General features: G+C 52.6%; 1 protein-coding gene across 2 annotated transcripts in view; it reads left to right on the forward strand.

Moving 5' to 3' along the window:
* Window positions 1-1,149: 1,149 nt before the first annotated feature.
* The window catches only part of LZTS3 (leucine zipper tumor suppressor family member 3), a 41,114-nt gene continuing 30,248 nt past the window's right edge, over window positions 1,150-12,015 (forward strand). The window contains exon 1 of one of the 2 annotated variants that reach the window (XM_052681997.1): window positions 1,150-1,365. The gene's annotated coding sequence lies outside the window, so the exon portion shown is untranslated. The remainder of the gene's footprint in view (window positions 1,366-12,015) is intronic. The other variant, XM_052681995.1, reaches the window with a different exon arrangement.

Raw genomic sequence — 12,015 nt, forward strand, 5'->3', positions numbered from 1 at the left:
GTCCACTCGAGATGCTGGCAGGGCAGTGATGGTGACAAACAGCAGAGGAACAGCGATGTCCCCCGGACAGAGCACTCACCTTGGGCTGCTGCATGAGCCAACTTCGTCATCAAGCACTTGTGGAAAGAGATCAACAGCTGCAAAACCTGCTGCTCCAATGCCAGCCTGGGGTGATCCTTCTACAGAGGCTGTCAGCCCATCCCCACCATGTGAACTAACTGTGCTCCCAAGTGCCACATCTCCACGGTTCTGGAACACCTGCAGGGATGGCGACTCCACCACCACCCTGGGCATCTGTGCCAGTGCCCCATCACTCTTTTGGAGAAGAAATTGATCCTAATATCTAACCTGGACATCTCACTGAGCCCTGCACCCTGCAAAACCCATCCTTTTGTAACAGTGTGGAAGCGGAGTTGGGAACTGCTGATGCTCCAGACATGGGATACAGTGAGACCTTCATTTTGCTGGTCGAAAGCTCACTCACTGGGAATATCTTAAACTGAAGATGACTGGAGAGTGCTGGGGGGAAATACTGTCCTGGTTTTGCTTTCCCTCAGGTGTCCATCAACAGTTGTACTGCAGATAGGTTGCTGGTGGAGCTGCACTGAGCATCCTCTGAGCATGTCCCACCACTGGGGGGGGACACCTGGGGTTGCTTCTCTGTTCCTGTCCACTTGGGGTACCCAGGAGTGCCCCCTTCCAGAGGGGACTTGGAGCCCATCTCACCGTGGTGCAGCTGTCTCTGTGCTTCTGGATGAAGTGACCAGCCTGGATGGCTGGGTGACATGCGGGTACAGTGGGGATGGGTTGACGATCGGACTTGGTGATCTCAGAGGTCATTTCCCACCTCAGTGATCCTGTGATTCCTCCGTGCTGGGGCCCAGCACTGGACACAGCACTCCAGATGCAGCTCGGCGTATGGAAGATTTGGGGGAATCAGCTCAGATCTTTGGCCGAGTACCGTGAGACGAGCGAGGCACAGCAGGAGGCTATGGGGGGGTGGGAGGGGGGAAGGTCCCCAGGCTGCACCCCAGCGGATTCAGAGAGGGAAGGGTTAAAGGGCCAGCGAGCAGCTCTGCCTCCATCCTTCCTCCCTCCCTCCCTCGCTGTTAGGCTGAAGCTTTGACAGGGGGTGGGGTCGGGGCCGGCCGCCGTTTTGCCGCAAGAAGGGGGGGAACGTGGCTGCGAGAGGCGTGTGTGTGTGCGTGTGCGTGGGGTGACACGCGCGACGAAATGAGATGAGAGCTCTCCGATGGGGCCGGAGGGGCCCCCCAGGCTTCAGCCCTACCGCCACCCCGCAGCTCTGCCCGGCGAGAGTCCCCGCCACCAGTAAGGCAAAGGGTGGGGAGGAACTGGGAGATACTGGTGAGAAGGCTGCGGGAGGATTGGGGGGGGGGGGGTGCTGGGAGGAGGGGGAGGGGAGGTGGGTCCCCCTTATCTCTGCCCGCATCTCTCAAAGTGGCTTTGAGATTAGAGGGGAGATGTGTGGGGAGAAGGGGGGATATCACCCCAAGCACCCACCCATGGGGAATTTGCTGGGGGGGGGGGGGGAGGGGGAGCTCTGTGATGGAGAATGTTTGGGGTTGTTTGGTTTATTTATTTATTTATTTTGGGGGGGTGGGGGGGAGGGGAGAGGGTTGGGGGTGCTGCTTGTTTGTGCCTAAAGTCACAGCTGCTTGGAAATGACAGCACCCAAAAATAGAGTGCGAGGAGGGGAGGGGCGGTGATGGGTGGGGGATTGCAAACCTGTTTGTACCCCCCCCTCCCAACTCCCAAAATCCCCATCCCCTCCCCCCCGCCTCCCCTCTTCCCCAGCTTCCTTCGTTTGTGAGCTTATTTTGGAGGGGAAGGGGCTGGGGTGGGATTCGGCGAAGGGGCCGAGCGATCTCCGTGTGCAGCTGCTGGGAATTATGTCATCTGCCTCGGCGCTGGGTGGCCCAGCGGTGGCAGCAGGGAGGGACGAGGTGGGGGGAGATTGGGGGGTCATGGGGGGGACACGGGGCTCCCAGCTTGGGACCTCACCCGGGGGATGTAGGTATGGCTGTGCTGCTCGTGCAGATCCCCAAGGGTGGGTGCACACTGGCAGGGATGTGGGTGCTCCCCAACCCCGTGGGCTCCATCCGTCCTCATGGCACGGCCCCATGGCACGGCCCTATGGCAAAGCCAGGGCAAGACCTGGGCTGTGCTGCAGTGCAGCACTGTGCCCCATCTGGGTGTGCCAACCCCTATGTATCCCTCCATCTGTCCGTGGGTCCAAACCCGGGGACCCCGTGGCAGCGTCATGCTATGGGGAGGGCATGCTCAGAAGGATGCTGAGCTCTCAGCACGATCCCATCCTGGGGATGCCTCTGCCCCATGGGATAACCCTTGGTGCCTCCTTTAGCTGTTCTCCCAACACCCTCCAGCACATCTTTCATCTTCAAACCCACATTACACCAGCAGCAGAGCGATGCAGGCATTAAAACAGGGGCTCGGGACCCTTGCTATGGGGTCTGGGGGCTCCTCCATCACACACCATCCCCTATCCGCGCGCTGCCGTTTGTTTATGTGTGGCCCCGCTTGGATGGAGCGGCGATCCGCTGTCGCTATATATAGCATGCAATGCTGTCATCAGAGTTCAGCCCGGCTGGGGAATGGATTTGCTTGCAATGGTTTGGAAGGAGATGGGAAGCAGTGTAGGGATGGCGTGGCTCCCCTGTGTCCCATGTGTGGGGATGTGGGAGCGTGGGAGGGATTTGTGTAGGGGATGAAAGTCGCCCCACGGCTTTGTGGGGCATTTAAAGAGCAGCACAGGGATGTGTGTGGCTTCACGGAGGGGATCCCCCGTCCCCGAGACAATATTTGCTGGGCCAGCAGGCTGATGTCCTAAGGAGTATCCCCCAGATCCAAAAGGAGGAGGCTGAAAAGTGCAGGAAAGCCCAACATCCCCAGTGTCCCCCGTATCCTCAGTGTCCCCAAAGTCTGCAAAACTGCCAGCTTCCCCAACATCTCCAATGTCCCCAACATCACATAAAGCCCCGCTGTGTCCCCCATGTCCCCAGCGTTCCCAGCATTGCCAGCTTCCCCAACATCTCCAGCATCCCCAACACCATCTTCCTCAACATCCCCAACATCCCCGATGTCCCCAAAGTCCCCACCATTGCCAGTTTCCCCAGCATCCCCAGCATCCCCAACACTGCCATCTTCCCCAACACCCCCAATGTCCTCAACATCCCCGTGTCCCCAACAACCCTAAAATCCCCAGCGTTGCCAGCATTCCCAACATTGCCATCTGCCTCAACATCTCCCCAACATGTCCCCAACACTGCTGTAGCAGAAATGCTGTCACAGCTTGAAAAAGTGATTGAGCATCTGGTGGGAAGGCAAAGCCAACCCAGGGGAGCTCAGGTGCGTTGCATGCACCTGAGTGACTGGAAAGGGTGGAGCCAGGATCCACCCCTTCCCAGACCTCATTTAAGGGTTGGCAGTGGAGGTAAGGGTATCTTGCTACAGGTCCCTGCCCACCTGAGGCCTTCTGAAGGTAAGCAGTGTCTTTCCTTTATTTCTGAGGCTATTGTATTTGAGCAAATCCTCTCTTGCTGTAGCCCAGGACCTTGTTGCTCTGCTGTCATTGCTGAGCTTTCCATCCCGTTACCTCTGCCATCTCCCTCAGTGTCCCCAGCATTTCTTAGTGTTGCCGGTGTCCCCAACCTCTGCAGGTTCTGCTGCATCACCACAGGGTCCAGGCCATGATGTGGTGTGTGGGGAGGGCACCTCTCCATTCCCTTGCAGAAAGGCAGATGAATAGAGTGGTTTCCAAATGCACAGTGAAAATTGTGGCATTATAGCTCACTGTGGAGCAGGAATTTGGGTAAATCAGGCTGCAAAAAATTTACTGAATGGATTCCTGTCCCTTTGAGGAAGCTGATGTGTGACAAGGGTGTTTCTGGAGCTATGCTAAGGCTTTTGAAACCCATAGGATTGCACCAGGGAAATCCCAGATGTGCCTAGGGCTGTCAGAGACATCCAGCAAATGAAGGGTGAAAAGAGGAAATCTTTTTCTTTTTTTTTTTTCTTCCCTTCTCAGCAGATCTTTCCCCATTAGTCATTCTTGTCACAGGAGCTGGCAAACACAGTTATTATTATTTGAGGGATCTGAAAGTGAAATGGAGGCACATGCCTGGGAACCCTGGTGCCTCCAGGTCCCCTTAGGGCTGGGGCAATGGGACAGGATCGCCTTCCCTCGTTCTCCTATGCCTCCTTAAGTAGCAAAACTATGAGTATTATATGAGCCATTGGGAAGGATGTCCTTATAATCAAGTTAGGTTGAAGCCATGAGCTGGAGGGAGGTGGAAGTCCCCTCATATCCCATGTGGGAGCCTCCAAGCCCCTGCTTCATCTCAGGAAACCTGAGTTTTGCCCTCTCATGTGGTCTTGTTAGTGAACCTGTGGGTTTTCTCATCTTGCTGCTTTTATTGCATGAAGTCTCTTTGTAGTGGCCACCCTTCGCATGCACCTGCTTTAAGCTTTGGGACAGCTCAGAGAGCTGTGAATTGTTTGGATTCCCCTTTGGAAGAAAGCATTCCATCCTCCAGCAGCAGTAGTAGCTCAGGGAGTTATTTAATGAGCTGAGCTGGACTTTTTGCTCTATGATTTAATTTAATCTTTTTCTTCAGTTGCTTTCCAACCCTTCAGCATCTCCTGCATCCTCTGCATCAGCCTGGCTGGTCCCTGCACCGCTCTGGGACTGCCCAGATGCAATGGGGCCAGGGAATCTTAGGAGAAAGCTGATGGTCTCATTAACAGATGCACACAGTCTCCCAAATATTTATCAGCTGGAGAAATACTTGGGCTCAGAAGTTGCCAAGTAACATAACAAGAGGCGCTTTTAAATAAATATATGTGCGTCTGCGGGTGACGAATTAACCAAATCCATTGGTATGTGGCCCAAAGACATGTTTTCCTCTGGAAGCACAGCACCAGGAACAATAATAATGATTTGAGCCAGGAAAAATGTGCGATAAGCAACTTCTGACTGCACGTCCACCAGCTGGGGAAAGGCAGGAGGGCATGGGGCCGTGCAGGGATGTCCGTGTGTGCCACAGAGGGGCTGGGATGTGCAAAACAGATGTGCAGGTTGGATATCAGGGAAAAACTTATCTGAAAGAGCAGTCAGGTGGTGGCACAGCTGCCCAGTGAAGTGGTGGAGTCACCATGCCTGGAGATGTTGAAGAACCATGGAGATGTGGCACTCAGGGATGTGGTCAATGGGCATGGAGGGGGCGGGTTGAGCTTGGGCTTGGTGATCATAGAGGCCTTTCCCAACCTGTATGATTCTATTCTATGATGTGCACGTGAAGGTCACAGCTTCTATTAGCCCAATTGGAGATGGGAAAAATAGACCAGCCGTGGGCACAGGAGCTCATCTTCCTTGTCCCTGCTTTCTAATTATATCAGTTGATCTAGTACAAGCTCTTTGTGCTCCCTACGGACCTTGCCCTAATTATATCCCCAGCATTGCCCTTCACAAGCACTTGGAGTGTTAATAAAACCATCCCACCCAAGACATAAGGATGGGAGGACTATATATCCCACCACATACATTGCCCTGTCTCTCTTGCTCTTGGGATCATGGTCCTCTGCCCCCTACAGTGCAAGGAATTGTAAGGGAACAAGGAATGGGGATGTGTTTCAGGCTGCCCAGGGAGGTGATGGAGTCTGGTGTTCCAGAACCATGGAGGTGTAATGCTGAGAGCCCAAGGTCGGTGGGCATAGTGGGGATGGGCTGGGATTGGACTTGATGGTCTTAGAGGACTTTTCCAAGCTCGATGATATTCTGTGATTTAGTAGGTCAGGTCAATGGTTGGATATGGTGATACTGAAGGTCTTTTCCAACTCAAATGTGTCTGTGATTCTATGCTGGTGGTCATTCAAGGCAGACAATGCGACTTCCCTTACTGTTGTGGGATGGAAGCCAGGGAGGGCCATCCCTGCAGCAGGGACACTAAGGCAGATGGAGACCCACCACCCATCCCTGCTTCTCCATAATGCTCTCCGGAACTTCACTTTTGATAGGCACAAGTGGTGTTTTAGGGCCAGGCTGACATGGCAGAGCAATGGTACCCAGGAGGTTGTGCAAGGAGGTGAGATGTGGGGAAAGCCAGCTGCTGTCTGGATAGTGGAAAGGATGACTGGAGTGACATGGTTAGTGGGCATGGTGGGGGTGGGCTGACAGTTGGGCTTGATGGTCTTAGAGCTTTTTTCCAACCTTAATGATTCCTTTGTTCTATGCTAATACCCTATTTCAGTTAATTTATGAGCCAAGTGTGTTTTGTGGGGCAGGTGATCTCCTGCAGCCGAAGGACCACTTCTGTTTTCCAGCAGAGCCCAACCAAACTCATCTCATCCATGGCAAACACAGCACCACTGACATTCCCTAGGGACAACCAGGATTTCGTCTTTCCTCCATGCTCTCAGGGACCTGAAGTAGCTTTTAATAATAACTTTCTAAAATATCAGTAAAACAAACCACAACCCTGAGCAAACAAGGCAGCCCGTGGACGGCAAACAATCCTGGAGGGAATGCAGCACAGTGTTTGCTCTCAGAACAAGTCTTGCTGGTCACCAGCCTGTCCCCCAGCATGACTACGTGTGCCCTGTGCAGCCTTACCAGCATTGCTCCCTGGGGCTACATAAATGTGCAGGTCATTCCTCCTTGCTGGAATTTAATTGCTCCCTCTTTAATGAACTCCTCCATCAATCTGTTGATGGCTTTCCCCCTCTTCCTTAACCCTTGAAGAGGCAGTAGTGTGTTGGTGGCTTGGGAGAGACCCGTTGGGTGAATGAATGAGCAGCAGAGGGGAGGATGTGGGGACCGTGGCACCAGGCAGGATGGGGACAAAACCTTTTGCTGCAGTTCCCCACCTTGGCATGGGGATGGAAGCACTGTTGTACCCTGAAGGACTTGCATGGCTCAGCCTCATAGAGACAGGCAGGGATTTGGGCCAGCATCCTGCTCCAACAAGGCAGAGCATGCAAAACATAACCTGCTCCCCCTCGCACACCTCCCTGGAGCTGTGTCTCTGTTTCATGCCTGGCCTTGAGAACTCAAATCCTTTCATTTCCTTCGGACGCTTATCCCTTAAGGATCTTGATCCCGGGGCACCGACACAAACACCCTTTAAATCTGTCGCAGACAGCTTAGGGAAAGATTATCCCATGTCTCTGTGGGCTCTGTGCCTGCCCCTGGCTCCAGTCCCTCATGTCCCACACCCACCAGGCAGGATGGGCTGATGTGCTCAGCCTGGATGACCTCACACTGGAGACCCTTCAGCATGGTTTGTGGTGACAGGACAGGGGGAAGTGGATTCAAACTAGAAGAGGGGATATTTAGGTTGGATAGAAGGAAAAAGTCTTTTAGAGTGAGGGTGGTGAGGCACTGGCACAGGTTGCATGGAGAGGTGATGCATGTTGCATCCCTGGAGACACCCAAGGTCAGGGTGGATGGAGTTCTGAGCACCTGATGGAGCTGTAGATAACCTTCTTCATTGTGGGGGAGTTGGACTAAATGGCCCTTAAAGGTCCCTTCCAACTGTAAGGGATTCTATGATACAGGCTGCCCAGGGGATGGTGGAGTCACCATCCCTGAAGGTGTTCAAGAGCCATAGAGATGTAGCACTGAGGGACATGGTCAGTGGGTAAGGTGGGGGTGGGTTGAGAATCTCAGTCCAACCACCCAGCTCTTCCCACTTCACTGCCAGAATGGCTTTTGGGCCCTGACAGCTTTCACAGCTTTATTCCAGCGTGGCAAGCTTTCATAATAGCAGTTGACACCTAACTTCATTTGAATCGATCTTGTGTGATAATTAGCTGATTGCAGCAATTGGCATAAATTACTGTGCTGATTGGAGGGTCTGCAGTGGACAGTGCCTTGTGCTGCAAGAAGGCTTCTGCTCTGAGGCCACCTTGCAGGGACCCCTGTGACCTGCAGAGATCTTGTGAAAGGGCAATGAGAGCATCCCTCCTTGGCAAAATTAGTTGGGCTGGGATGCACCCCTTGTACCCCTCCAGCTCTTCTTTCCCACTTTTCTCTCTTTTCTTGACTGCTGCCCTGCAATTAGCATCCTCCTAGTCTGCTGGAATCGAAGAGAAATCCCAGGACTTCTAGATAGGATTAGCAGCAGTCCACAGCACTCCTCACCCTGCTTCTATGGGACCCTTGGGAGCACATTATGAGAGCTCGCTGTTTAAAAATGTTTATCCCTAGGCCATGCTACTGAGTGTTTTCCTAGGATACTAATGGACTGGAAAGCACTTTGTCGCCCCTGTGCAATACGAGAACATCAGCCTGCTTTTTGCAAAGCCAGAAGAGAAATTATTGAGTGCCTCTGCCTTTTCTCCATTGTTACCAGCTATTTCTGATCGCCAGCCAAGTCCTGGGAACACTGTAGCAGCTCAGTTGTTTTGTGTTCTTCGTTTAGCAAAATAAAAGGAGGGTTCCTTCTGGTTGTCTGTGAACATCTGAGAGAGATCTGATACGGGACTGGGAGAGGGATTCGCTGCAAATTGGATTGCAGAGTGAATGCTGTAACTTTCTCGAGGCAGAATAATGGCACGTTCTGCTCTGGCAGTTCTGACCCCCAGAATGGGTTTATGGAGCTGTTGGAGGAGATCGTGAGGATGCTCAGAGGTTGGAGCACCTCTGCTATGGAGATTTACCCCCACCAGTGGGGGGATGCCTGTTTTTTCTGTGCTGAACATACATGGATTGGGCAGTTGGGCTTAAGGCAGGAGCTGGGTGAGGATGTGGGACCCAGGCAGGGAGCAGTGGGAGAAGCAGACAGGTTTCCTCACTTCAAAAGTTGGACACAATGAAAATCCCTCCTTTGCCCCGAAGAGCCCCATCCTGAGAGGCATTCAGTGCTGCATTTGAATCTATTCAAAGCATTTCTTAATGGAAGAGAGAAAGAAACCCAGAGACAAAAGGCTTTTCTGGAAGAGAGGAGGGGGAAGGAAGTGGCTTTCGAAGTGTCAATGATGACCCTTCCTTTAGCTGCAGCTGTGGCTGTAGATGGGATGTCTCTGTACCAGCAGGACCTCACAGGGCAGAAGATAGGAGCACACACTTCTGTACCTCTGTGTTGGTGGGATATGGCCCCAGTGATGAAACTGGAGAGTTTGGTGCAGATTGGGTTAAAAATGTGAAGATGCAGGTGCTGGAGAGGAGACAGAAGGCAGAAGGCTGAAAAAGAGCTGACTGGGACTGGATTGGCACCGAAGATCACAGAGCTGTTTGCATCTGCTTTGTACAGGATAAAACACAACATGAAGGCCCTTCTGCCCCTTTTCCTGTGGCCACTGTCCCTCTGAGCAGTGGGACCCCATGGCTGCGGGCTCTCAGGGTCATGTGATGGCTTTTTGAGGCTGTGATCCCAGCTGAGGTGGCCACAGTTACATGGAGCATCTCTGAAATCATTGGGGGCAGTGTCTTTCCTAGAGTTGAAGAGGTGTTTTCAAGCCATTCCCACGGGAGGATAAGTGCTAGCACTTGGAAGAGATGGGAGAGGACTGGAGAAGGGTTGGAATGAGAGACAGCTGAAATCCAGTTTGGAGGGAACAGATATGCATGTGGTCCTGTTACCTGCTGCGGTGGAGATGGGTGTAAATAATGGGTTGGGCTAGATGATCTCAATGGTCTCTTTCAACCTTAATGATTCCATGATTCTCAGTGCTCCATCTCACTGTGGTGAAGAAGGGCATCTTCAGGCATAGAAGACCCCACTGGTAGGGATGAATCCAAAATTGGGCTCCTACCAAAGTCCTGGAGGAGAGAAGAAGGGTGCTCAGCCTCTGGTAAGGATCCAGGCTCACTTATGCTGGGATGCTGACACATCTCCTTTGGTCCCTCTTGGCCTTATCTCCTTTCCTCGTGCTTGTGGTGTTGGAGCTGCCCCTCACAGAAGGGCACTCTGCAGACAGAGGGTCAGCACAAAGAGGCAGTTTCCTCACAGTGACATCTCAGGAATTTGCGGTCTGTGAAGGCTGAGTCAATATGAGCAGGAAAAGGCTGCCTATTTTTAGGACCGCTGCTATTTGGGGGTGACTGAGCTCTCTCCCTCCTCCCACATCCAGCATCTCAGCCATGCGGAGCTTGTGGTGCACCTGCTTTGCACGGGGAGGGAACTCAAAGGCACTGCTCAACAGCCATCCCCAGTGCCATACCAACATAAGTAAAAATTGGCTCCTTGGGGGCAGTGCAAGCCTTGTAGCAGGTAACAGAGATCTTTCCCTGGGCAAATGGGTACTGTACAATGTTGCCTGCTAGGATGAGCAGATGGAGGAGTCAAGGTGACTGGGAAGAGAAGATGAATGGTCATAGAATCATTAAGGTTGGAAGATCATCAAGTCCAATCCCAACCCATCCCCCCCATACCCACTGACCACGTCCCTCAGTGCCACATCTCCGTGGCTCTGAAACGTCTCCAGGGATGGCGACCCCTCTGCTTCCCTGAGCAGCCCGTGTCAATGCTTGACTGCTTCTCTAGAGTCCAATCCTTTGACCATGTCGACCTGGCCTGGATGCCTGTGTACCTGCATGACCCACGGAGCTCTGCCCGGTGCCACAGTTTGTGTGCTGGTGAGCTGCCAGCTCCTGCATTTCTTGGCATCCTCTCCCCAGAAGTCAACACAGCTTGGCATAGCTACTTGCTGGCGTGGCATCACGGGACTTGTCCAGCTGCCAGTGCTCTGGGACAGCATCACCCTCAGAGTCAAGCCACCCCTTGTATGCCAGCTGTGGAGCATGGATGGCCTGTGGTCTACTGAGCTGCACAAGATGTGACATTGAGCCCCAAAAAAGCTTCAGGTCAGCCAGCAAGCTGCACTGAGAATGCAATGAGAGGTGTCCAGTCATCTCTTCATATGGACCCAGGACACCCCCAGTGCTTTGTCTTGTTGTGGCACAATAGCTCCTGCTCTGAAGATGTCTGTGGGAGCCACCACCTTCTGCAGAGGATGACACACCAAGGTTTCCCCAACAGGGTTTGCAGGGAGTCCTGTGTGCAGGATGGTCCTGTCAAAAAGAAAATTCCTCTCTATTTTTCATTTTGTAAGCAAGTGCAGCCCTCTGCCCTCTTGCCATATAGTCTGCCCTTGGTCTGGAAAAATTGCTGTTTATTTTACACTTAGCAAAATATTGGCATTTATTAGTATTATTTTCGTAGCATGCACAGATGACCCTCTGGATCATGATCATTTGGGCTTTCCCAGACCTGTCTCCACCTTTCTACTTTCCTGGAGCAGTGGGCACTCCTGATTTCTTCCCTTCTCTGGCTCCTGATGGCTTTTGGCTATGTGCTCCTTCTTCCCACCCTAAAAAGAAGTCAGGGATCAACTTGTGTGCATCATTTGACTGTGGCTGTGGTCCTGTCTGAAGCAGTGCCCTAAAGCATGCTTGTAAATCCTCCCTGAGTGCTTTTCCAGCATGGATTCACTTAAAAACCTACAGAGGAATGATGCTGAAAATACATCTGGTGTTGTAGCAGCAGATCCCGCGGCAGCTGCTGTCAGCAGCACAGGTGAGATGAACGGCGTGGGATTGCTGTTGTCTGCTCACAGCCCAGGCAAATTAATAAGGATGTTGTGCTGGAAGGAATTCCGCCCCAAAGATAGGAAGTGCAAGCTTTCAACACATGCCAGGCTCCTCTGGAACGTGTTTCACAAGAGCTTCCCAGCTTACCTGCAGGTCTGAAGCATCCTGCTGCCCCGTGCTGAGAACCAAAGCCTCAGGAGTCCTGGCAGCTGGTGAGGGCCCAGCTCCAAGCTGTATTTCCCCTTTGCACATCTTGGTTCTCTCCTAGAACAAAGCACTAGGTAAAAAATAAATGGTTCAGGAGGAGGTCTATGTATGAGGCTCTATGAAATCATCACTGTCAGGAGGAATACTCCTCATAATGTAAGAATAAGGACTCTCAAATAATCATTTAGAGGTTTCTTGCTCTTTACATTTGCCATCAAAGGGCATCAGAGTGGAGGATG

Source organism: Tympanuchus pallidicinctus, unplaced genomic scaffold (assembly GCF_026119805.1).
Source record: "Tympanuchus pallidicinctus isolate F22 unplaced genomic scaffold, pur_lepc_1.0 scaffold2, whole genome shotgun sequence".
Taxonomy (NCBI): Eukaryota; Metazoa; Chordata; class Aves; order Galliformes; family Phasianidae; genus Tympanuchus; species Tympanuchus pallidicinctus.